We start from the raw sequence: 24,338 nt of genomic DNA on the forward strand, positions 1-24,338 counted from the left end.
AGTCTCCAATACAGTTAGCTATTGGGATCCTCCTGTCACACCAGAAATACAGATGGGTTCTGCCCCTTTATAGCTCAATGACACTAGGGTACACTGTGCATCAATATTTTCTAGAACCTTATCCTTATACTCCTGTGGGTCTGATGTGCCAGGCCATTGAATCCCCGTAGTCCAATAAACCTGGTTGTCCCTTTCTTTTACCTGGCTTCAGGAAGGGCCCTTCTAGTACTGATCATAGAATTCTTCATTCATATCTTGTAAAAATGGTTTAGAATTCTTTTACATAGGATCAGGAGTAAGATCAAGATCAACCCTTCAACTCTGTCTGGGGTAACTGCCCACCAGAGACTGGATGAGCAATTTTCCTGGAAGAAACCTGATTTGTGATTGTTTTCCCTTGCAATTCATGTACCTGTGCCTCCAGGGTTGAGGTAGATTTTTCATCCTACTTCCTCATGTCTTCTTTGTGGTCCCGCAGCTAAAACCACAGAGTACCCCATGGTGCGTACCCTTTATATGATCTTTCTTGAGCAGAAGAACACCTATTCTTAACAGCTGAGATATTGCTCTGTACAGGTGGAGAGCAGGACCTATCCTTTTTTTGTGCTGGAACTCCTGGAACAGTTTTTTGCACTTTTACTCTTCCAATTCTCTCCCTCTGGAGCAGGGGAGTGAGAAAGCAGCTGTGTGGTGCTTAGTTGCTGGCTAGGGTTAAATCGTGACAGTCCTTTTTGCACCCATTATCCTGCATCACTTCTTCCTCTGGTGACATTCTGAAATCTTTGTCTTCCGGCCAGTCTGTAATCGAGCTCATTGTGTGATCAGTGCAACCTACTTACTTCATGTAGCATTGGTTGCACGACATGTAGAGGAGACCCTCCCTTTGAACATCCAGCCCAGCGCTGGCAGCCAGGGTGCCAGGAGGAGCTGTGCTTCAGTACCAACTCCTTCCAAAGCAGCTCAAATCCCTTTACAAACTGTCAGTATCTCTTTTTTTAGTTGGAATATAGTGGGCCTTGGATCCTCTGTATCCCCAACTCCAAAACCCAAGAAAGAGAAGTGATGCACAAAGCAGTTACTCACCACCCACTGACCGATGCCCAGCCAGTCCCTGAGCTGTGATCCACCCCTCCCGGTCAACTCCCTCCAGTTTATATACTGAGTATGACATCCTACGGTATGTAATATCCCTTTGGCTGATGTGGCTTAGCTGTCCTGGCCATCCTCCCTCCCAGATTTTTGTGCACCTCTTCGCACCTCCTTCAGTTGCATGGGAAACTGAAAAGTTCTTGACCTAGGATAAGTACCACTTAGCAACAACTGAAACATCAGTGTGTTATTGACATTATTCTCATTCTGAATCCAAAACACAGCCCTGTACCAGCTACTAGGAAGAAAATTAACTCTATCACAGATGAAATCAGGACAGAACGTAAGTTTCAAGGATCCTTGATACTTTGTAAAAATCATCATAAGATTCCACCTGAGGTGACCAAAAATCCTACTGGACAGCATAGTTCTGTCCTGTGCCCAGTGTGCTTCGCAGATCAAAGGTGGCAGTGGTGGATGAGAACACTGGCCCATGGTATCTAATTGGTCTCATCCCTACCAATCTCTCTTTTTTTTTACCTCATTTTTGTCTATTAAAAAACAAAATATAAAAGGGGTTTTCTTTTACTCCAGAGTAAAATTAAATACCAAGTTATATGTTTCACAAACACAAGAATCAAGTGGTTTACTATGTCATGTTGGCTTTTTGCTTAGTGTTAAATGAAATCACACATCGCTCAGACTTTCTAATTACCAGTGTGCTGCATGGAGGAAGTCTTTCAGTAATTAACCTTTCAAGTAATCAAAGTACATTTTCTTCTTTTCTCCATCTGCAACCTATTTTATGTTTTTCCTTCCTTTATTTTTTTATCTCCTGCTTTGTGCTCTAGATCTTGCCTTTGAAATAATAAGATCAAGTCCCTGATTCACAGCTATCAAAAGTTTGAGCTACACTGTAAGGTGACAGAGCAGGGTAAAGCTTATTTCAGTTCTAGTAATTCTGAATTAAAATATCACTTCTGGTATGATAGAAAAATAACTCCCATGACCCGTTTTTCTTGGATAAAATCATGTACACTCACAAAGATGTTCTGCTTTTTCATTGAACCTCAAAGGTTATTAATTTTAGAAATACAGAACTCTTTTTTGTAAAGAAGAGCATAATTGTTCCCTATATATATAAAATAGATTTTCATCAAACTGAGAACTGAGCTCACATACCACCTGCAGGTTTTCTTCTCATTTGCCACGATGTTCCACTTCTTAATCTACATTTCTTGGATAGCAATTTTTGTCATCGTGTTCTATAAATATAGGGAGCCATAATGTACACAAAGCACAGTACAAGTAGGAGGCTTACAAGCCAATATACGCAAATATGAAAGTATTTATGATTTTATGAAGTTTTCTAAGCATGCAGAATAGAAAGGTCAGGTGAAAAACCTCAGAAATAATTGTCTATTTTATATAGTAGTAAAAAAGTGGAAACGCAGTTTTCTGGAGCAAAGAACAGTGTAGACAATTTTTTTTTTTCTCTTATATCCACTTAAGCAAATATAATAAGGTTTTTCAACTCTACTATGTGGCAGGGACTAAATGCAAAACAGATAGCCTAGATAGTCTGCTAGTTGACCTGATGTTTTATCAATATCTCTGCTGAATTAACGAATCATTACCTTGTGTATGTGTGTTTGCATATTTTTTTCTTACACTCACACATGCACTTAGAAAAGCTGACAAATGAACTTCTAAAGACAGAGCATCCCATTGGAAAACAGCATTGACCTACTGCTGAGGGTTGAAACACTGATGGATTTACAACGTGCAATTCTTAATGCATATTTTTTTCTTTCAAAGAAGTTGCTTAAGCTGTTTAGAAATTTTGGCTAAAAAACAGTGGTCAGCTTTAACATGGAGATCATCATTAACAAAATTTATGGCTTACAGTGGGACACCTGCCTCCCAGTTAACTCCTCAGTAAGAGAAAATATGGTTTTCGTTCACTGTCAATAAGAAGCAGCTGAAATCAGAGTCAAGACTCCAGCTTCTTTTTTTTGGGAACAAAGTTATCCATTTGGTTGCATTTTTAGAATTACAAAAGAAATAATGAATTTACTTTCAACAGTGAAAGGCTGAAATTGTAATGCTGAAAAACACCGTACAGGAAGATTCAAACAATAAAAAATGCTCATGTTGTAATATTGAAGAAAATTTCTCTCAAACCTATTTTTCCCAATCCTGTTTCCAAATTCTGTTTTCTGTCTTTAACAATGTCTTCAGGAACGATTAAAAACTGTATAAAATTTACTGTAAATGTTCATACAAATCCATTTTTTATATATATTTACTTCAGTTAGACTTACACTTCGACACGTTATTTTGTATGAATAATATTTTGACTAATTTTAACAGATCCAGCACTATGCAAATTATGAAATTAGAATTCAAACTGCAGTAAGAAATGTTTAGATACCTATCAACTGGACAAAGAAACATTTTATGACATCTCTGAGAAATTATAACAAACATGGTAAAAACTGTAAGCATTCCATGAGAACAATTTTAATCAAGTCAAAGACTGGAAATAAAAATCATTATAAATACTTTAAAGAGCTGAATTCATGATTTATTATGTCTCTTCCCCAAACAAAAAAAAATCTAAAAATAAGCTAAATGTGTTAGATAAATCATTCATTGCAACTTATTTTCACAGCAATAGTTAGGAAACAATTCATTTGCTGGTTCTACACCTGCTTAAAATTAGAACTGTCTTGTCACAAGTCAGCCCCTTCCTTCCAGACTAGTTTACATCTTTGCTTTGGATATTTATATTCAGCAGTGTAAAATGTTAAAATACAAGCTGATACCAAGCAAAAACATAGGTGTCCTGTATTTTAATTTCAGATTACTGTTATGGGATTGTTTATCTAGCAGACAGAAATGTTAATTAAACTAGTGTTATATCCAAATATAGCTGAATAGCTTATTGCTCCCCTAATTAAAACATCTTGTCAGTGAATACTTCAGGAATATGAATTTTAAGCATGCTGCTTTTAATGGAATATTTCAGACTGAATGATATTTTCTCCTATTTTTTTTTTAAATAGCAGCAGTAGCTAACATAGTTTTAGTATAATGAGTTATCTGAAAAAGTAGTATCATATGATTACAGAATCACAGAATAGTTTGGGTTGGAAGGGACCTTAAAGATCATCTATTTCCACCCCACTTGCCATATAGCATATAGCTATAAGTCTGACTGCTTTTCTGCATCAGGAAAAGATCTTTTACAAATTAACATTATGATTGTATTCAAATGTAATGAGAATATCACTCTAACAGACCAGCAAAGGGGCTGTAGTGCTGCCTGTTCAAAAGAAACTTGCAGATAACATCGCTGAAAATGTACTTATTGATGTGATGCACTGATCTCTGAACATTAGCTATGAAATCATGAAAATCAAAGGAATTAAAGAGATTAAGCTTTTATGTCAATATAGGTAATAATTTTATCTATTAATTTAATTATGCCACACAATGAGCGAATAAAGAATAATGCAATAAAGGTGATGGCCAATTTATGTGCAACAATGATACAAACTACATTCAAATATGTTTATGTTAGTAGAGAATAAATATTAAAAAAAGAATGAACAGACAAATTAAAAAAGTAAAAAACATTTAAAAAACCACTAATGAGGAATTAATATCATAAACAAATTTACTTCGGTAAACTCATTAAGTTTCAAAAAGATCTTGGACATCTGCAGGTGGGAACATCTACCTGAGCAGACATTCAGGGTCAGAGGAATGTAATCTCTATGACAAGAATATCTTTATTAACCCAATAATATGAAATACGTTACGTTACGCAATGTAGATTATATAGACAGTAAGATAATATTGTACGGTTTGGTGTTAATTCAAAAAGCTGAAAAAAATTCACTTACAGGTGACTTGGCAAACAAGCTGATTCTTTTTTAAGGTTTGCACGGGAAAACTGTACTCCTTCCTATTTTGTATCTTCATGACTGGTAATCTATCTTCTCAGCTTAACTAATATTAAATCAACACAGGTTGCCTATAGCTGTCATTCATTACTAAACTACTATTCAACTTTTTATTTTATTCTATTCTGTTTCTAATAGTTAACATATCCTGTTTCATAACTCCCTAACTGAAATTAAATGGTAGGTTTGCAGTCATGCAGAGTCAGGTTTACCTTTTTGTTCATAATTTGCACGTTAATAAATACTCTGTTCAAATGCTGGGTCTAAACAAGGGTGAGGGAGGTTTTCTGATTGTCCTTCCTAGCTGCCTGTATATGGTAAACGTCCTTTAGGCAGGAAGATAACTTTGATCTTTTCCTGAGAACAATTGAGCATAATCCAGTGGAAGAAAGGCCTACAAGAAAGCTGAGGTGGTGGAGGGAGAGGCAGACACAGATAGCAGGGACCCCACAACACTGAGGTGGAGCAGACACATAGACTGGTCTTGGAGACGATTAGGGAAATTTTTTCTTAGGAAACCAAAGTGAATATGCAAAGCCTGTTGTAAGCAGAAAACTACTAAATGTTGCTAATATGAGAGATTTCACAGGCATAGAGGGTCTGGGAGTGTTTGTTAACAAAGCCTTTTATTTCTACTCTGTCTTGTTTTGAGCTGCTTCTTTTCTAAAAATATATCTAGTTTTGATTTCTGTTCTAATAGATCTGGCTGTAGGTGTTCAGAAACAGATTGGATGCTCTGCCTTGAGCAGGTCTTTCAGTTTCATCCCAGCAGGTTAGGAAGCAGGTGGGTACTAGCCTAGATGACTGTACTGTTCCCATTGTGAACACTGGCTGAAGGTAGCAATGAGGGGTGCTTTTTTAAAATTAGCATAAGGGATATCATTACACTAATTCTTTCAAAATACCTTCGAAACATGACCTTGGGAACTTAAATTTGTCATTTTGTTACTCATCAAAAGTCATGGTCTTAGTGGTGATACTGAATTTATGATATATTACCTACCTCTTGCTAGTTAATACACTCTACATGTGATAATTACTTGTCCATCCACCCTAGATGACATAAGTAAATATTACCCCTGCCTTGCAACTAATCTTACTACGGGTACTGGCTCTCAAACTAATTGATTGGCATGAGTTAAATACAGCCCTCAAACCATATATAGTTAAAATTTACTATTTGTTTCAGTCTCTTAGAATCACTTAATCACACAATATTAGGGGTTGGAAGGGACCTTGAAAGACCATCGAGTCCAAACCCTCTGCCAGAGCAGACCAGCTACAGTAGGTCACACAAGAACGTGTCCAGTAGCTTGACTTTTTGACTGTAAGCAGATACAGAAAAAAATCAGTTTCATTGTTTCCTAACATTTATTTAGACCTTCATACTTGCAACAACAGTGCTAATCATTGCTTTTCCTTCATGGTACTCCAGTTGTTAAATTCTCATTTTGCAGGCTAAGCTTTATGTTACCTAAGTCATTGGTTTCCAAGGAAAGGTTTTGTTAAATAGAAGGTAAATTTTTAAAGAAATCTTAAAGATGTGCTATATTTCATGGATATGGAAAATATTATTCCATAAAAGGAGAAATATTTTATGAATAGAAAAATTTGAAATATATCTCTAATATCTAGTCCTTTTAAGTACTATACATCCCTCTAATATCTTATACAGCTCTATACAGTCCATGATCCCTCCACAGTTATATACAACTCTGTAGCTTTAGATATGACTATCCTGAGTAGAATATGTTTCATTTATTACACGTAATTGCACATGCATACAAGCACATATTGCATTCATCCTATGAGCATTGTCCTAAATAGTTTTTCCTTTGGTTTGCATAACCCTACTGCTGAAAATTCCTTTAAATAGTCACAACTAGACAATCTGGGTTTATACGTTTTTTTCCTATGTGAAAATCACAGATTCCAGGAAACAGTGTTTTCCTTCCTGACATACTAGATAAAACATGCTGAGATATATTTATATACATACCAAATGACACATTCATTTTACTGCTTAACTAGGCAATAAAAATGCACAACAGCATTTAAAGAATAACTTATAATGCTGAATTTAACCATATTTTAACAATGAGTCTCACGACTGTGCCTGTTGATACATGTTCTGTACTTGGACTCTCTCTGACCATGAAAAAAATTGAGAGTGTGGAAACAGGCATTGGATCAAAACAAAAGGATCTAACTATTTAAATAATTCACATTTTTGCACTTCTTTATAAGTCATTGCTCACTGTAAGCCAGTATAGAAACACAAACTATATTTTCATGTAGTTTAACACAAAAAAAAAACAATTGATAAAAAAGCATTATGTACTACTGAGCTACGGAACCTGAAATATTAATGGGGAAAAAAACTCCACCAAAATGCAGATAATGTATAACCTGTAATTCATTTCTAAACAGCTTTTTTTCTGCAGATATGCTAACGAAAAATAACTAGGCTGTTCACCTCACACAAACTTGCTGGAATATACTGCCTTTAGGCAACAACCTGTAGAACTTTTCAAGTAGCAGATTGAAATAATGTATTAACATAGTTAAAGGGATTTCCAGAAAGATGTCATTTCACCTGTTGATGTTACAAGGTTAAACCATACTAGTGTTAACAAGATGTGTCCAATCAGACGTCAAAAGAATGCTGAAAGCCCAGGCTGGTCCCTAACTGCAGTTCGGCTGTATTAGAAAGTGATGCAGAAAACAGTGACTTTGTATGAGAATCTCAACGGTCATTAGAACCCAAACATTCAATGGTATAAAAACAACAGAATCTCTTCTATCTGTCCTCCTAAACCCAAATTTAAAAAAAGCTACACACATACTTAGCAACGATTAGATATTATATCATACTGAGAGCTGACGGCATCTAAAACTATAGCTGCATTCTGGCTTTTGACTTCACGCTCTGGAAGTCACCAGGAAGAGCAGGAAGCAATCGCAACATTTTCCTCATCATCTTACAGCTCTTCTTGAAGTATCTATCTCCAAAATTCCGTGGTAAAAAATTAAATATACCCCAACCACAAATGTGTAAAAATTTTGCCAGCAAAGGTTTCTAAGAAGGTTCTAGTACATAATATAAGCACCTCTCACTGTCACATCTACTTCCATAAAAGAGTGATAAATAGCAAAGCCAGAATTTTGTGGCTTCTACCGCCTTGCTTATTCTCTATGATAAGGATTTATATAAAATTAACTTGAAATGGAAAAAGCCAACTATCTGCCTGATTTTCCAGTTGCAGGCAATTCAGACATTTTCCTCTAATTTATTACAGTTACAAGCCTGAGTCACACATTTCTGATATACGAATCAGTGAGTCACAATGCTTGGCTGCATTTGCAGATATGGTTAGTCCCGTTGCCTTCATCCACACATATGTGAGCCAGTCATAAAATTTGGTTGCTGATTATTTCCAGTTCAAAAATATTGATAATCAACAACACTGTTCAAACTTTTTTTTCCAAGGAGATTTTGTCTGTGTTTGATGAGGATATGTCCATGGCCTCTAGAGCTCCAGTTAAAAAGCACATTCTCACACAGCATGCCTCTAAGTGAGCTTTCAGCCATGCATTAGTAATGCTTCCTACGAAACTCTACAGACAACATGGCTCAGACCACCACCTCTTACCATGCTGCATTCTGCATCTGCATTCAGATAGGCTTTTGATATCAGCAAACCTTTAAGAACATTTTAAGAAATACGATTAACTAGACTGTCTACTGACAGACTATTAGTTGGTAGTATTGGCAGCAGACTAGTGTTTATTCCAGCTATCTTTAGCTATCTAAATGTTAGGGATCTAGTCTAAACTAGTTACCTAGGTTATTTCTACAGTCAGTAAATAAGGAGGAAGACACTTCGAAGAAACATCCATTACCCTTTTAAAACTGTTATGAAGGCAATTTAAATGAGTGACCTTCAGGAACTGTTAGTTGGTATGCATTGACTGTATAGGGAGCCTCAATCAGCTAGTACTAATAAGACAGCTAGTCAAGTGACATAAACCTAAAAGGATGTTCTTCTATACATAGAGAAAATAATATGTCCTGGAAGAGAAAGTGACAAGTTTAAACAGACATAACATGTCAAAGGGCTAGGATTCAGTCTCTCCTAAAAGCAGGGTGCAATCTGAACTGTGCCCTCTGATAATGAAGCAAGTTACATTGGCCAGTAGAAATAGAAGAGTTAAAACCCTCTTAATGCCACATTTTTACCTGCCTGTACACCGCTACACCTCTACAGTGAAAAGAGAGATGAACTGCCTACATTACTTTAATCTTTCCTTTTCCTAGTGGCAGATATACAGCAGATGATACGGAATTACTGTCACAGAGTCATTTTACAGTTAGTTTCCAAAAGAATTAGGCTTCATCAGAACACAGCTCACGTTTCTGTTGCAGAAAGAGTGCTGACGTCCCTGGCACATTCGTTGGACCTTTGCTGATTTAGGAGCTAAAGGCACTCGTCAGGAGAATTTGTCAGCAATTTGAAATTCTAGCAGCAAACAGTACAAGCTCTTGTGTTTTACTGATGAGAATGGTAAGTTCAGCATCTAGAATTACATTAGGAAAACCTTGGGAAAAAAATTTCTAAATTTGTGCTAATTTTTACATGAGTCTTTGGTCATAGAATAATGCAAGAAAAAGAGTACTGATTTTCAATATTTCGCTAGGCCAGTATTCCTAGGACCATAAAGAAATGTTGGTGTATCGGTAAGTTTAATATAAATATAGCATATGGGTTTTAGTCTAATACATAATTTAAAAAAAAAAAAAAAGAAAACAACCCTTTTAAAATTCTCCACATCTTTAATATTATTATTCTCTGCCACTTCCAACTACTACACAGTAGTTTCTATAAAATGCCTTACTGATATAACAAAAAAAAAAACTGTATTACATTCTACACACTAAATGGATGTTAAATGTTACAATACTGTGGTCCTAAATGAGATATACAGTAGTTAATTGAAGACTCAGTTGTCCTCAGACAAGTCCCAGAATCCACAGCTTAAAAAAGAATAGAACAGAAACAACAGAATAATTCCTGTTCTGGAAAATTGTTTTCAGGTAAATTGACAACTTGTCATCTGCTGCTGGAAACATTTTGGATCACATCCTCAACAGTTTTCTTATTGCTGACTACCAGTCTTTGTATGATACTTATGGTTTAAGTTTAAAATTTAAATCAGAACCTGAAGCAAATTATTTCTACCGCGCAGGTGTGAGTTTTTTCATCCTAATACACTTTAAAAAAAAAAATCATAATGTGCTGTGCCACTTTCTTTGGCATTCTGGAGATCAGTCAATGACATCCATCCACCCTGGCATATATTCACAGCCAGATAACTAATACAGTAACTAAAATTTATCAGTATCTTAGTGTAATAACATTCATTTTCTGCAAACGCTCTATTTGGTCACATCAGAACATTTCATTAGAGAAATATTACCATGAAAACCTTGTTCAGCTGTCTCCTCAATCTGGCTGCATTAAGTAAATCATTGCCAGCAGGTCAAGGGTGTTGATCCTTCTCTATGCAACACTGGTGAGGACACACCTGGAGTACTGTGTCCAGTTCCAGGCTTCTGGGTAAAGGAGAGATATGGACATACTAGAGAGAGTCCAATGAAAGGGTGCAAGGATGATTAAGGAACTGGAGCATCTTTTGTATGAAGAAAGGCTGAGAGACATGGGACTGTTCAGCCTGGAGAATAGAAGGCTCAAGGGGAATCTTATCAGTGTATATGAATACCTGAAGGGAGGGTGCAAAGAAGACAGAGCCAGGCTCTTTTCAGTGCTGCCCAGTGACAGGACCAGAGGCAATGGGCACAAACTGAAACACAGGAGGTTCTGTCTGAATATCAGGAAACACTTTTTCACTGTGAGGGTGACTAAGCACTGGCACAGGCTGCCCAGAACATTTCTGGATCTCCCTCCTTGGAGATATTTAAAAGCCATTTGGACGTGTTTATTTGGTTTATGTAGCAAGGTCTGGGTAGCAGGAAGGCTGCAAGGGTGGCTTCTGTGAGAAAACACCAGGAGGTGCCCCCATGCCAGACAGAGCCAGCTCCAGCCACCTCCAAGACAGACCCACCACTGGCCAAAGCTGAACTAATCAGCAATGTTGGTAGTGCCTATGTGATAACATGTTTACAAAGGAGCAAAAAATGCTCTGCAACAGCACCTGAGAGAAAGGAGTGAGAGTATGTGAAAGAAACAATTAGACAGACACTGAGGTCAGTGAAGAAAGAGGGGGAGATTCCCCTGCGCCCATGGTGAAGACCATGGTGACACCAGTTGTCCTTCTGCAGCTCATGGAGGTCTACTGTGAAATAGATATTCAACCTGCAGCCCGTGAAGGACCACACACTGGAGCAGGTGGATGTGCCTTGGAGGAAGCTGTGGCCTCATGGACAGCCCATGCTGGAGCAGGTTTCTGGCAGGAACTGTGGCTTGTGAAGAAAAGCCCAGGCTGGAGTAGGTTTTCTGACAGGACTCACAGCCCTGTGGGGGACCCACACTGGAGAAGTCTGTTCCTGAAGGTCTGCACCCCATGGAAAGGATAGGTGCTGGAGAAGTTCTTGAAGAAAGGCAGCCCGTGGGAAGGACCCATGTTGAAGAAGTTCATGAAAGACTACATCCCATGGGACCCCACACTGCAGCAAGGGAAGATCATGAGGAGGAAGGAGGTGTAGAGGCAAGTCACTATGAAAGGACTGCATACCCCATTCCCCATTCCCTTGCACCACTCAAAGGAAGGAGGTAGAGAATTCAGGAGTGAAGCTGAGCCTGAGAAGAAGAGGTGGGGGAAAGGTATTTTTTAGATTTGCTCTTATTTCTCATTATCCTGCTCTGACTTGACTGACAATAAATTAAATTAATTTCCCCAAGCTCAGTCTGTTTTGCCTGCGAATTAGTAATTAGTAAGTGATCTCCCTGTCCTTTTCTTGACCCATGATAATTTTAAAAATATTTTGTTCCCCTGTCTGTTTGAGGAGGGGGAGTGACAGAGCGGCTTGATGGGCACCTGGCAGCCAGCCAAGGTCAACCTACAACATGCTCCTGAGCAACTGTCTCTAGGTGACCCTGCTTGAGCAGCTGTGTTAGACCAGATGACCTCCAGAGGTCCCTTCCGACTTCAACCATTCTGTCACTCTGTGAAATAAACCTTAATTATTTGGAATTCTAAAAGTATTCAATACTCTCTGAAACATCACCGCATCATATAGCATTTCTGCAAAACCAGTATCTGTATATTTGAATAAACACAGTCATATCTTCCATATTTAAGGTCCAGATTGATGGGGTATGTTCTTATTATGTGCAGCTGGAGTGAACTAAGTTGTGGATTTAAAAAAATGGGTCACTTCTTATTTTGTGTAGAATCAAAAGTTCAGGGAAGGGATCAACAGAGTGATTTCACATACTTGGTCTTTTCTAAGCACCAAAAAATTCTTCCTGTAGAGCAATGGACTGATAGCAGTAAGGTCCACAGTATCATTGTCATGGGTATTCATCACTTATAGAATCATAGAACAGTTTCGGTTGGAAGAGGTCTTCAAGATCATCAGATCCAACCTTTTTCCTAGCTCTGTCAACACCGCTAAACCATGTCCCTAAATACATCTACCCATTTCTTAAACACCTCCAGGGACAGTGACTCATTCTTTTCACCCTTGTATTCTGAAGCCCACAAACAAAAAAACATAGAACACTGTTTCATGAATGTGATGTCTGCAAATGTAGGCTATAGGAACCAGAGAAATTCTGGTTGGTTTTACTCCTTTAAAAATAATTTTATCTGCTGAAGATATTTAATAATATGAAAGGCCATAGACATAGGTTTTTTTCTTCTAATATTCAGGTTTTAGATAAGTTCTTGAAGGATTCTAATAATTCTTGATTGACAATCATTTCTTTCAGAAAATGAAAATTTCCAGAAAGTGGAGAGGAAAATACTTTTGATTAAACAGAATAGTATCTTGAAATGAAGCACTCATGTATGTGAAGAATTCCTTTTTTTTTTTTTTTCATTTTCAAATCCTTATGAGGTTAAATTATGCAAAAGTCCACTTTTTTCTTCTAATATTATAAACATGGAATTCATATCACCTGCCATACCACAACTCTTTTCCTATTGGCTTCTGTTTAACCATGATCTGCTTGTATTAACCTCAATTTGGAAAAAAAAAACCAAAAAAAATCTTTAAATACTTGATTTTAAGCTCATTGAAATCAATTGGACAGCTTACTTCATCTTCTAAAACAAAAGAGGCTCTAATATAAGCATTCTCACCTTACTGTTATTATATTTTCTTTAATAAGATTGACAGTGTTTTGTTTTGTTTTGTTTTGTTTATTTTGGATTGGAATCTTTTGGTGTAAATCAAAATTCTCCAAAATTCTTTAATCCCTTTGGAATTCCATGGAATCCATATAGCATGTTCAAATCCAAAAAAACATTTGGTCCCTTTCATATTTTCGCTCGCTCCTGTGTATACTGTCCAGAAAAAAATAAATAGGCTGATTTAATTCCTTCAATGTTATTCCATGAAGGTAAATACGCAACTGAACCTTGGAGGTCCAGTAAAACCATAAAGCTATCTCATAATTTTTGGACACGGTGTGTAACACAATTAATTTATTCTTTCTTGGGATTTCATGTATCTCAGGAGTACTACAGATGCCAAGTTCCTCCTTTGACGTACATGGTTAGCGGTAAGGAACTCAAATTTAGAGTTTACAAGGACCTCAATTTTCTTTGCAATTTGTCGTGTGTTGTTTTTTTTTTTTTTTCTTTATTGGGCAGAGTCCAATCCATCAAGAAAAAGAAAGAAGGTTTTTTCCTGCAAAGACTTGAACATATCCAAGGCATAAACTGGTGCTTCTGTATGATAATGCTTCATTCAATCTCTTTATTGTTACAGAGATTCACTCAAGAAATCAGTAAGCAAAACATTTTTCCTGCAGTTACAGTCTACATTTAGGTTTGATTTTTGCACACATACTACTTTGAGACAGGTACAACTTTGAAAAGATACAATAGTACTAACAAAGGAGGTGCAAAAAGTGTGTCTAAGGAGTTAGTGGTTTTGTGCATTTGCTTAGACCCAAAGTGCTAAGGTGTGCGAGTAAGGAAAATTAGCATTTCTGAATTAGTTCTCTTCAGTCACATTTTTTCATTAGTTTGGCTTAGAATTATGTAGCTTCAGAGACCCCCAAAAATTCCTCCTTTTTCTACATATCTTGCAACTAGTTTTTTGCATTTATTTACCATACTGATTGTTAAGTTCGGAGTTCTCCAGCAACTGGAATTCTACAGCACACGCTTTTTTCAACTGTCTGTTGAAGTCTTTACTGGTCCTATAGATGTGGTTGCCAAATATTGAGGTAGATAATATTCATGTCACTTCATTTCAGCCATGTAAAAATTGAAGTTCTTGCTCTTGCTGTCGCTCGCTCTCATTAGTGGGAATAACTGAATTAATGTTGCTTGTTTTGAATGCTTAGGAAAGGTATGTTGTCCTCTGGAAGTTTCTATAACTACTTGTTGACTACAGAAAAGTTCAGAATCTAGTCTAAATAGGAATCAAACACTGAGAAGGATAGAATGAAATCGGACAATTCTCACTTTTGAAGGACAGTGAGATCTCAATAAACTCTGTAGAAACTATTTTGACGAGCCAACATGCGCATTCACCTTGAGTATTCGTATTGTATTTCCAATAGAGTTTAATTATTCAGATTTAGGTCAGGAAGATGTTACCATATTGCTATATCTGTAACTTTAATAAATTTAAAACTAGTTCTCAAATGCCATGTATCTCTGATGGAGCCTGAGAACATGCTGTGTTTAAGCATTGTTTCTTTTGAGTTAGCTGGCATTCAGCATTAAAACCAGTATGAACTAAGCAAAGTTAATTCCAGAAGCTAGCAAGAATGAGCCCAAAACTTCCCTAACTCCAGGTAGGGACATGTAAATCTAAAACCAGCATTTCATCCTCAGTGGGAATGAACCACCCTCACGCCAAAAGAAAACCACAAAATTTTTAGCCAGAACATGTCACAATACAGCAGACAATACAGGCACACATAGTGCCGGGGTACTTCATGCCAGTGTAACACCTTGAAGTTTCTTCTGGAAAAAGAAGCTGAGATTCAAGATTATGGTCAAAAATGCCAGCTTTCCAAGATCTTTGGTGAATATGAAAGGCTACATGAAAAGGAACCATATTACTTTGAGGAGTTAAGAGAATTAGGGTGAATGATTTGTACAATACATGTCTCTATGAAGAGTCTATATGTATCTTTGACTCATCCACAGTACCTGGCAAGATCAGAATCTTGGTTCAGTTACTGCATTGAAATGAAACAGCTCTCTGCCTTTACTGTCCTGCCATACAGAGAATTTATTCCACCTAAAATCAGATGCTTCAACTGAATGCACTGAATGAACTGAGTTTCTGATCTTGCTGGGTACTATGGGTGAGTCAAAGAATAGACAGGCCATCGATTACTTCCCCCATTAACACAACTGGAGGGCATAAGTCCACTGTGGCTGTTAAGCCCTTTAATGGGTATCTTTTTCAATTTTCAAATATCCTGCAGTAAAGCTATTAGGATCCTACTGTGGGGCATGCAGGTAATAGCCTGTCCTCTGTGTATTGTACTGTGATGAATCTATTAAATGGAAGCTCCAGCAGCAGCAAAACTGTGTTCTGGATAAAACCAGGGGGAAACAGAGATTGATCCTGGAGTCAGAGAACTGGCTTGTGACATGCATAAAGGGGAATGTCTTGAGATAGATAACCAAACTCAAGTTTTTTAATGGAAGACAACTTACAGCAGTCTACTTCAGGTAAGATGTGCCAGTCACAGTGTCACAGGTGGGGACGATCTAGAATCTAACCTTGTGTTAGTGTCAGAATTAGGGCATTTTTGTGCTCAGGAAAAGTGTAGGTCCACACTTTGGAGCTAGAGACAGTGGCTTACTGTTTATGTGATATCCCTAAAAAGGCAGCAAAAGCGGCAAAGAAATTACTAAGGGAAAATGTGAATGGAATTCCTCCCATTTGATATCTGTATCTGAACCAGCCATCTTGGACTGTTTTTGTAGCCAGTGAAGAGAAATGGGCATTTTAGGGTACAATTCATCTGATGTATTTTAGACAGTGACTTTTTAGTGAGATGAATCACTGTGTACAAATACTTACTTTTCTGCATTAGTTCTAAAAGCAGCCAAAGTGTGACTAGATCAGACATTCACATCATAGGTGTCTGTGTTCGGTCAAGTGAATGTCATTCTAAGAAGATAATGAAAAACAACTCCAATGAATTCTCAAACAACAGGGCATACATCCAATAGACATATATCCCAAAACTCAGTAACGGAGGAGTGGACTGAAAGCGTCACCTCGGGAACTAGGAGTTTTTAATCAGTCAACAAAGTTATTATGTGTTCCTCTGTTATAGTCATTCCCGGGAGCCTTGTTTGAAAAGATTCCATCTCTCTTGTCATTAAAGGTCAGTAAATCTATTTACACCATAATTTGTTAGAAAACCATGGGGTACTCTATATTTTACAAGTATTTACAGTAGTTTTTCATATCATTGCTGAGTTAGACTGTTAATTTCCCTGAGATGTCAATAATATCACTGGTGGTCAGAAGCCTCCACAGAGGATGATTCAGATTAACATTGCAAGGTAGGTGCTCTAAAGGAATCAGTCTGAGCAAAATGGATCACATGCCATCACATAAGACTCACCATAAAACTAATTTCTGGATTTCAAGACCTATTTAAAAATAAGAGAGTTAGCGTACCTACAAGCGGGAAAAGCAAGGAATTGACACAAAATGTCAAATAAAAAAGAAAATTCACTTTTAACCTGCCATGGAGATTTTATATGTATTCTTTCCATTTTTTAATTTATTTAAGATATTGTGGAAATTTTTATTGTTTCTTTTCCCAGTGAAAATTCTTCACTTTACTCCTAGCACATAGGACCAACTAAAAGTCTAAATTAGCAATTGGTCTTGTTTGAAGAAATGTAATTTTTTTAGTTAGGAGCTCTTTTACTGTACATTTCCCCCAAACTCTAAAATTCCCTTTCCTCCCCAAACTGTATTGTAGTTACTGGTATTGTAAAAATGACAAAAACAGATTATGAAAGTGCACATTCAGACTTACCAAACTTATTCTTGGCCATATTGAGGAAAGTTCCTTCCTGTCCATTAATTGCATTCAGCTGAAATAACTGGTTTACTTATTAATTATATATTTATGATATTAATATGATTTAAGACACACAAAAAAATGAAAGCCTTCTGTCATTAATCCAAAGAAATATTTTACAGTTTCTTCAGAGGAAAAGTGGGTTGGAAGTTTACCTTAAAACAATCAAAAGAAAATCATCAAAGATAGTTTTAAAAATCATCAAAGATGGATTTTTTCACTGCCTGCTACCAAGCTTTGTTTGTTTAACTATTTCTTGGGAAAAATAGAAAGTTCAAAAAACAATTTTTGCCATTAGAAACCTTGATAGCAAGTAGTATTTTATAGCCATGGCTTGGGTTTATTTATAATAAGTGACATTCAGAATAGTGGAAAAGGTCATTCAAGCCTTTGTTGATCATCATGTTTCTCATATGTTGAGGATAAGAAAGTCTATTTACCACACCTGACAGGTTGGCAATATCATCCAGCCATTATGTTGATGTTTTTTCTTTAGGATTTCCATTTTTAAAAAAAGAAAAGCTCAAGGGGAGAATGGTTTTGCTTAGGTTGCAAGATTATCTCTGACACTACCTAACATATGCAACCAAACATAAAGTTAATAAACAGATAAATTGAAGCTGGAAGAAAGATTATATAAGGATCTCCTAAAAAAATAGGAAAAATCTGCTACAAGACAGAGGTAGTAATCCCTCCTCCTTCCCTACTATCCCTTTGAATAATGGTGCATCAGTTTCACGAAATAAGGCTCCAGCTGCTCATTGGATAGCAGGTTTCCGTAGAGAGATGCGTGCAGAAGGATACAGGCTTTGGAGAGATGTTCTTTACCCAAATGAAACTAGTTTTACTTGGCAGATCACAAAGATGTAGAGCATGGCCCTGCTCACAGAAAGCAGCTTTAGATAAAGTCTGTGTGCTCGCAGAGATCCCATGCTACTCATCTTTATGGATCTGAAATGTCTGTTAGCTCACTATGTAGCTGTTTGTCCAAGGCCTCTTTTCACTCTGCCTAGAGCCACTTATCTGAAGTCTACAGGAAATCTGATGATTAAAGTTGAATTCATCATCATGGCAATTGAAAGCTGCTAGTGTACCTGGTCTGCTTCCTTTCCATGAAACATCTATTAACAGTGTCTCTAATCTAGCATTAACTCAGAAGGCAGAAGCAGCGATGATACTGATGATACTTACAACAGCAGCTATTAACTCCTCCCACTAGAGATCCTGCCTGACCTGATGTCATTACAGTGAAAGATAATATGTTGCAGATTTTATGGTACCTCTAAAACCATCTCCATTAGTTATACAATCAACATTAATTAATAGATCAAGGCTAGACCAGCCCATAAATAGCAAAGTTCACTAAACAGCAAAAATAATTTTAATTCTTTCTTGTTAAAAAACCAAATAAATTCAATCAAGGCTACCAGTTTGTGAATCCATTAGTAGCTTCAGAGATATTAGTTGGGCTTCTGCTAGTAAATCTGGCTGCAGAATCAGAGCTGAAGATGACAAATTTTGGATATAACTTGTCCACACTGCGTTGTTTCTACCGAAAAGAAATTATCATAGCAGTATATGTTGCGTGTGACAATATGTGAAGTTCAGCACACAAAAAAAAAAAAAAAAAACCCACAAGTAAATAGTGTAGCATTTTAATAAAGAATTTTTTTTTTTTTACTCATCAAAACTTACTGAAGTTTGTTTGTTTGTTTGTTTTAAAGAATAACCCCATTGTTGGTCCCACAAACTCATACATAGTTTTCTAAACCTTCTTTATAGAAGGAGTTATTTAATTGATCAGGAAGCTGCTGTTTGGGTGCTCAGTGGAAAGGCTTAATGAAACATCTGTCTTACAAAAAGATTAGTAATATGGACAGTGAAAACCAATGTTCTCACATTTAATCTTCTGATCTATTTTACATTATTTCCCAGAGGTACTATGAACTTCACAGACACACAGCTTTGTGCAAATAATCAATTACATGCAGTATGGCAGAATCTCATGAGTTTGAGAGTTGCTCTGTAACAGTTAGCTACCTTTCTAAATTGACTATTTCCTCTTCAGAAATAGTTATACCTAATCTAACTAGAAGATGAAGGACCCAGCAATGCCATTTGTAAGAAAAAAAAAAAAAGGCACCCAATAAAAATTCATTGCTTTTTGATCTTAGCAGGACAACCCAAATGCACATTATTATGTAAGCTCTATGAAACAATATGTAAGGATGCCATGTTAAAACATCTTTCAATACCTGCTGTGACTATATACTACACAAACAGTATCTCACTGGAAGTGTATGCTTGTCACAAAAAATGCTATTTGTTGCTCATCACAGAAAAACTCTCAGGGTTGTGCACCTCTGGTAATGCCACCTTCAAACAAGCCACAAATACTGTGAAGCAAGAAGAGGATGGAGAATGATATTACAACTCAGTGGCTCACAACTCAGTGGCTAGCATCAAGGTTTGGGTTAAGATTACGTCAAATGATTGGTCCACGTTAGTCATACACATATGCAACTGTGTGGAGGCTCTTTTTTTTTTTTTAATCCACATCAGGATTACAAATAACTAAATGATTGCACACGACACAGAACTGGGAGAAATGGCTGATATACCACAGGGTCGTACTGCAATCCAAATTGATGGGATGGAGAAATGGGCTGACAGGAACCTCATAAACATCAACAAGGGAAAGTTCAAAGTCCTGCACCAACCCCATTCACCAATATATTCTGGGAGCCACCCAACTGAAAAGCAGTTTATCAGAAAAGGACCTGGCAGTCATGGTGGACATGAAGTTGAAGAAGAGCCAGCAATGTGCCCTAGCAGCAAAGGTGGCTATGGGAAAATAACGGATCATTTGTGAGGAGAATTGTAAACATGCTCAAATGTCTTGCAGCTGGGGTGTCAAAAACCGCTTATATCCTACTAATTGTTGTTTAGCTTTGTGTCTTTGACAAGCAGAACATCTGTGTTTTGATAACATAGGCCTGTGATAGACTTAGAGGCACCCTATTGAACTGCTTGAGATTCCTGCCCTGCTGTGGGAAAGATCAACACACAGTAGTAAACTATGCCTGTGTGAATCCCTGATATACAGGCTAAACCAGCAGGTTTGGTGACCCTCTAGCATAGACCAAGCTCCACGGTGCCTGCGTCCTTGCTTCTGTGCCTCTGCCCTAGTGCTTCTTCAGGGATCCTCCAGCTGGCAAGGTAACAAAAATAAACTTACTCTTTGCATTTCATCTGTGGTTTTGTAGTTGTTTCTGCACCCTGCCTGTGCTGGCTCACACAAAAGCGAATGGTTTCCTGGGCTGCATTAGACAAAGGATTGGCAGCAGGTCAAAAGTGGTGATCCTTCTCCTCCACTCAACCCTGGTGAAGCCACACCTGAAGTACTGTGTCCTGTTCCAGGCTTCTGGGTAAAGGAGAGATATGGACATACTAGAGAGAGTCCAATGAAAGGGTACAAGGATGATTAAGGAACTGGAACATCTTTTGTAAGAGGAAAGGCTGAGAGACACGGGACTGTTCAGCCTGGAGAAGGCTCAAGGGGAATCTTATCAGTGTACACGAATACCTGAAGGGAGAGTGCAAAGAAGACAGAGCCAGGCTCTTTTCAGTGCTGCCCAGTGACAGGACCAGAGGCAATGGACACAAACTGAAACATAGGAGTTTCCATCTAAACATCAAAAAACTGTGAGAGTGACTAAGCACTGTCACAGGCTACCCAGAATATTTGTGGAGTCTCCCTCCTCGGAGATATTTAAAAGCCACCTGGACGCAGTCCTGGGCACCCAGCTCCACGTGACTCTACCTAAACAGAGGGGTTGGACCAGATGACTCCCAGAGGTTCCTTCCAATGTCAACCAATCTGTGATTTTGCAGTTCTGTGAAAAAGGTATTCACATTTCTGTTCGATGAGGCTATAGGATGTGCTGTAGAGAAAACCATGACCAGATTTACCCAGGGTCAGATTAAACTTTTCTCATTAAGCCTAATTAACTTTGGTCAAATGTGTGAGGTTTTTTACCACAAAAATAAGTTTGTCTATATCTCTATGCAATTACAACAGTGATGTCCAGGGTACTTGATTATGGCAAAGGACAAGCTCTTAGCTATAAACCTCAGGAAAGAGACTGTGGGACCTTGAGGCAAAAGTTAGCTCACGGAGTAAGTGTTGCTGAGAGACTAGTTCATGTAGTCTATACTTTGGGTGGAGGGACTGAGATCTGCAGGTGTGTCTTCAGAACAGGATGTTCCCCTAGTTTATTCAGTTTGGTGCCTAATAGACTCAAGGAGTTTGGTTTGCCTGATAGCCTGTAGTATGTGGTAATCACTGTACTCACATGCTATAGAAATATACTATAACATAATTGTCCATAAAAGTTTCAGCTTGCTATTGAATCTATCAGTGCTTGTATCCATGTTTTCCTTTCATTCATGAGTCAATGGATAAAATCTACTTAATATCTATTTTACTCGATCTCTGTCTTCATTTTTCTAGAAATTCTTTCCTCTGACTGGTGCCTAGTGTTATTTTTAATGCTCAAGAATTTCTGCCTGTTTTTCTGATGCAGCCTAAACCCCCACTTCTGTTTCTCTAAAAGCTTCTAATCTCACTCTCTCTGGATGTTACAGTGAGCTGTCTCTCTTCCCTCTTCATGCCCATGCTGTTTTATTTTCCCTTCTGCATTGTCTGTGTGGAGCAAAACTTCAGGGCTATTTCAGATTTTTTGTCATTTTTCTTTCCTTCCAGACTCTTTCCACATGCCATTAACTCATTGTCTATATCGTTTTTCTAAAACCCATCTTTTACACTACAACTTACTTGATAAAATATATTCAGTGGTATACACAGTCATCCATCCAGTGATGGATTAGATAGTACTTTACCATCTAAGTCAATATATCTTCACACTTCTTAGTCATCACTTCCCCTTGATTAGACTTGACTTCTCCACGCCAGAAGAAATATGTTACTTTTTGCTCAGAGCTCTACAGCCAAAGTAAGTTTTGTGGTTCCATTTCATGTCACTCTGAAGCTGTCAGACAGGAAAGACACTTCATCCTCCAATACCCACATCGAATTTAAGCTCTACTTTTCTGTATTGCTTGATAACTTTCCTCAACTGAAGCATCTGTTTCTTCCCAAACTCTCATCCCTTTTCCCAAACTGTTGGGGGTCTGTATATACCTGTATGCTACATCAGTGTTTGAAATAATATCACTTTCTGTGGATCAAGGCCTAATACACCTTTCAAATCTTTTCATAAAACCCACTTCTTTTGCCCATCCTGTTATCAGTGTTAATTTTGAGAAATTTGCCTGCTTATGTACCTCTTTTTTAACTTTCTGTATCTAGAATATAAATTCCAGAAGACATAATAATCTTTAAACTGTTTATTTTGAGCATGTGGAGCTACACAATGGTAAGCCATACAAATAATCTACTTATGACAAGTTTAAAACCTGATCTCTACCATCTAGATTTAAACCTTCTGAGTTAAACCTTCATTTTCCTCAGACCAGTTTTTACTTCCCTGCTGCCGGTGACAGCAAGCATCCCGCCTGTCAGTCTTAAACATTTTATATGTACTTTCAAGCTTTCAGTAAGACAGACAGTGAATCTTGCTGGGACTCTATCTGAGCCCCATGGAATAGTCTGTCCATTATAATTCTCCAGTTCACTACCAACCATAGCTCAAATGTATTTCACAACCTAGGGTTTGATTTTTTCATCTTTTATAAGACGACCATGACACATGCAAAATTTAATAATAACCATGTAAAAATATTTCCCATTTATCTTTTCTTTTTTTTTCCTTTTTTTTTTTTTTTTTCTGAAAGCATTTCCTTTGCCACTTTATAAAGAGGACTGAATGCAATCCTTGAGACATCATGTGCAGCTTTCCAAAACGAAAAGCTGAAAAACAAATTGGACAAGCGTTAAGAACTGCAAGTAAAGCAATGCAGTTACACAATAGTGGAATGGTATGTCACCAGGCTGAGGAATGAAGTGCCTGCTTCTGAGTGTGTTAGTCAAATCAGGGATTGCAATAAAGTTAACAAGGGGTTTAATAATCCAGTCATGGTTTTTTGTGTGTTGCCTATGGATTTTGTTGACATAATAAATGTGGTAGTGGATATGCTCTACTGTACCTCCTGGAAAACAGACTCTGCAGTGACAGGCAAAGCTACATGCCTGATTTGGAAATATTATAGTGTAAAAATAATGCAATTGCCATTCCTGACAGCCGTCAGTTCCTCTGCAAATAAGCACTCAAGCAGATCAGAATACAATACAAAGCTGACCTTGTTGTTCAATCTCTGTACATCTATAGATACAAGCAGATTCACTGTATTGGTTAGGTAAGGCCAAGTCATTAACTCGGGTTGGTATACTTAAGGGTAAAGGAGCACCACAGGGCTTTTTTATGTATCTGTTTGAGAAGGAAACAGATCATGAAAGAAACAATAATCTCTGAAAGGAGGATAAAATGCAAATCCAAACTATTGTCAGAAAGACATGAAGAATCAAAGTGGATTCAATACAAAATGGTTCATCACAGTAAGTGTGCATGTATGCAGTCTAGAGAAATTATTGCATGGCTGCTAAAAAAACCCTTTCCTCTGAAAAGAGGAAAATAAGGAAAAAATCTTACTTTGTCTCATTATTTTCCTCTTGGTAATAGCTACATTGACATAAAAATTGAAATATGTTTAAAAATTTTAACAGCTTTAAATTTAAATATTTTAATTTCTTTTTTTTTTCAAGGACTTGCCTTATTAGGAACAGACTTACTGGAAGGTCATTTGGGATTTGCTTTTTAAAACAATTTTTAAAATTCTTCTTTGTGTTGCAAATTCTGCAAGACAAAATACCACATTATCATGTGAAAATCAGTCTTGGCCTTAACACAGCTTTCACACCTTTGCAGATCCCATAAAGAACAGCTTCTTCACACTGTAAAGGCATGTCATTGCACTTTTTAGCTCACTGTCTTTT

The sequence above is a fragment of the Leptosomus discolor genome, chromosome 1, assembly GCF_034619465.1.
Source record: "Leptosomus discolor isolate bLepDis1 chromosome 1, bLepDis1.hap2, whole genome shotgun sequence".
NCBI classification, from domain to species: Eukaryota; Metazoa; Chordata; class Aves; order Leptosomiformes; family Leptosomidae; genus Leptosomus; species Leptosomus discolor.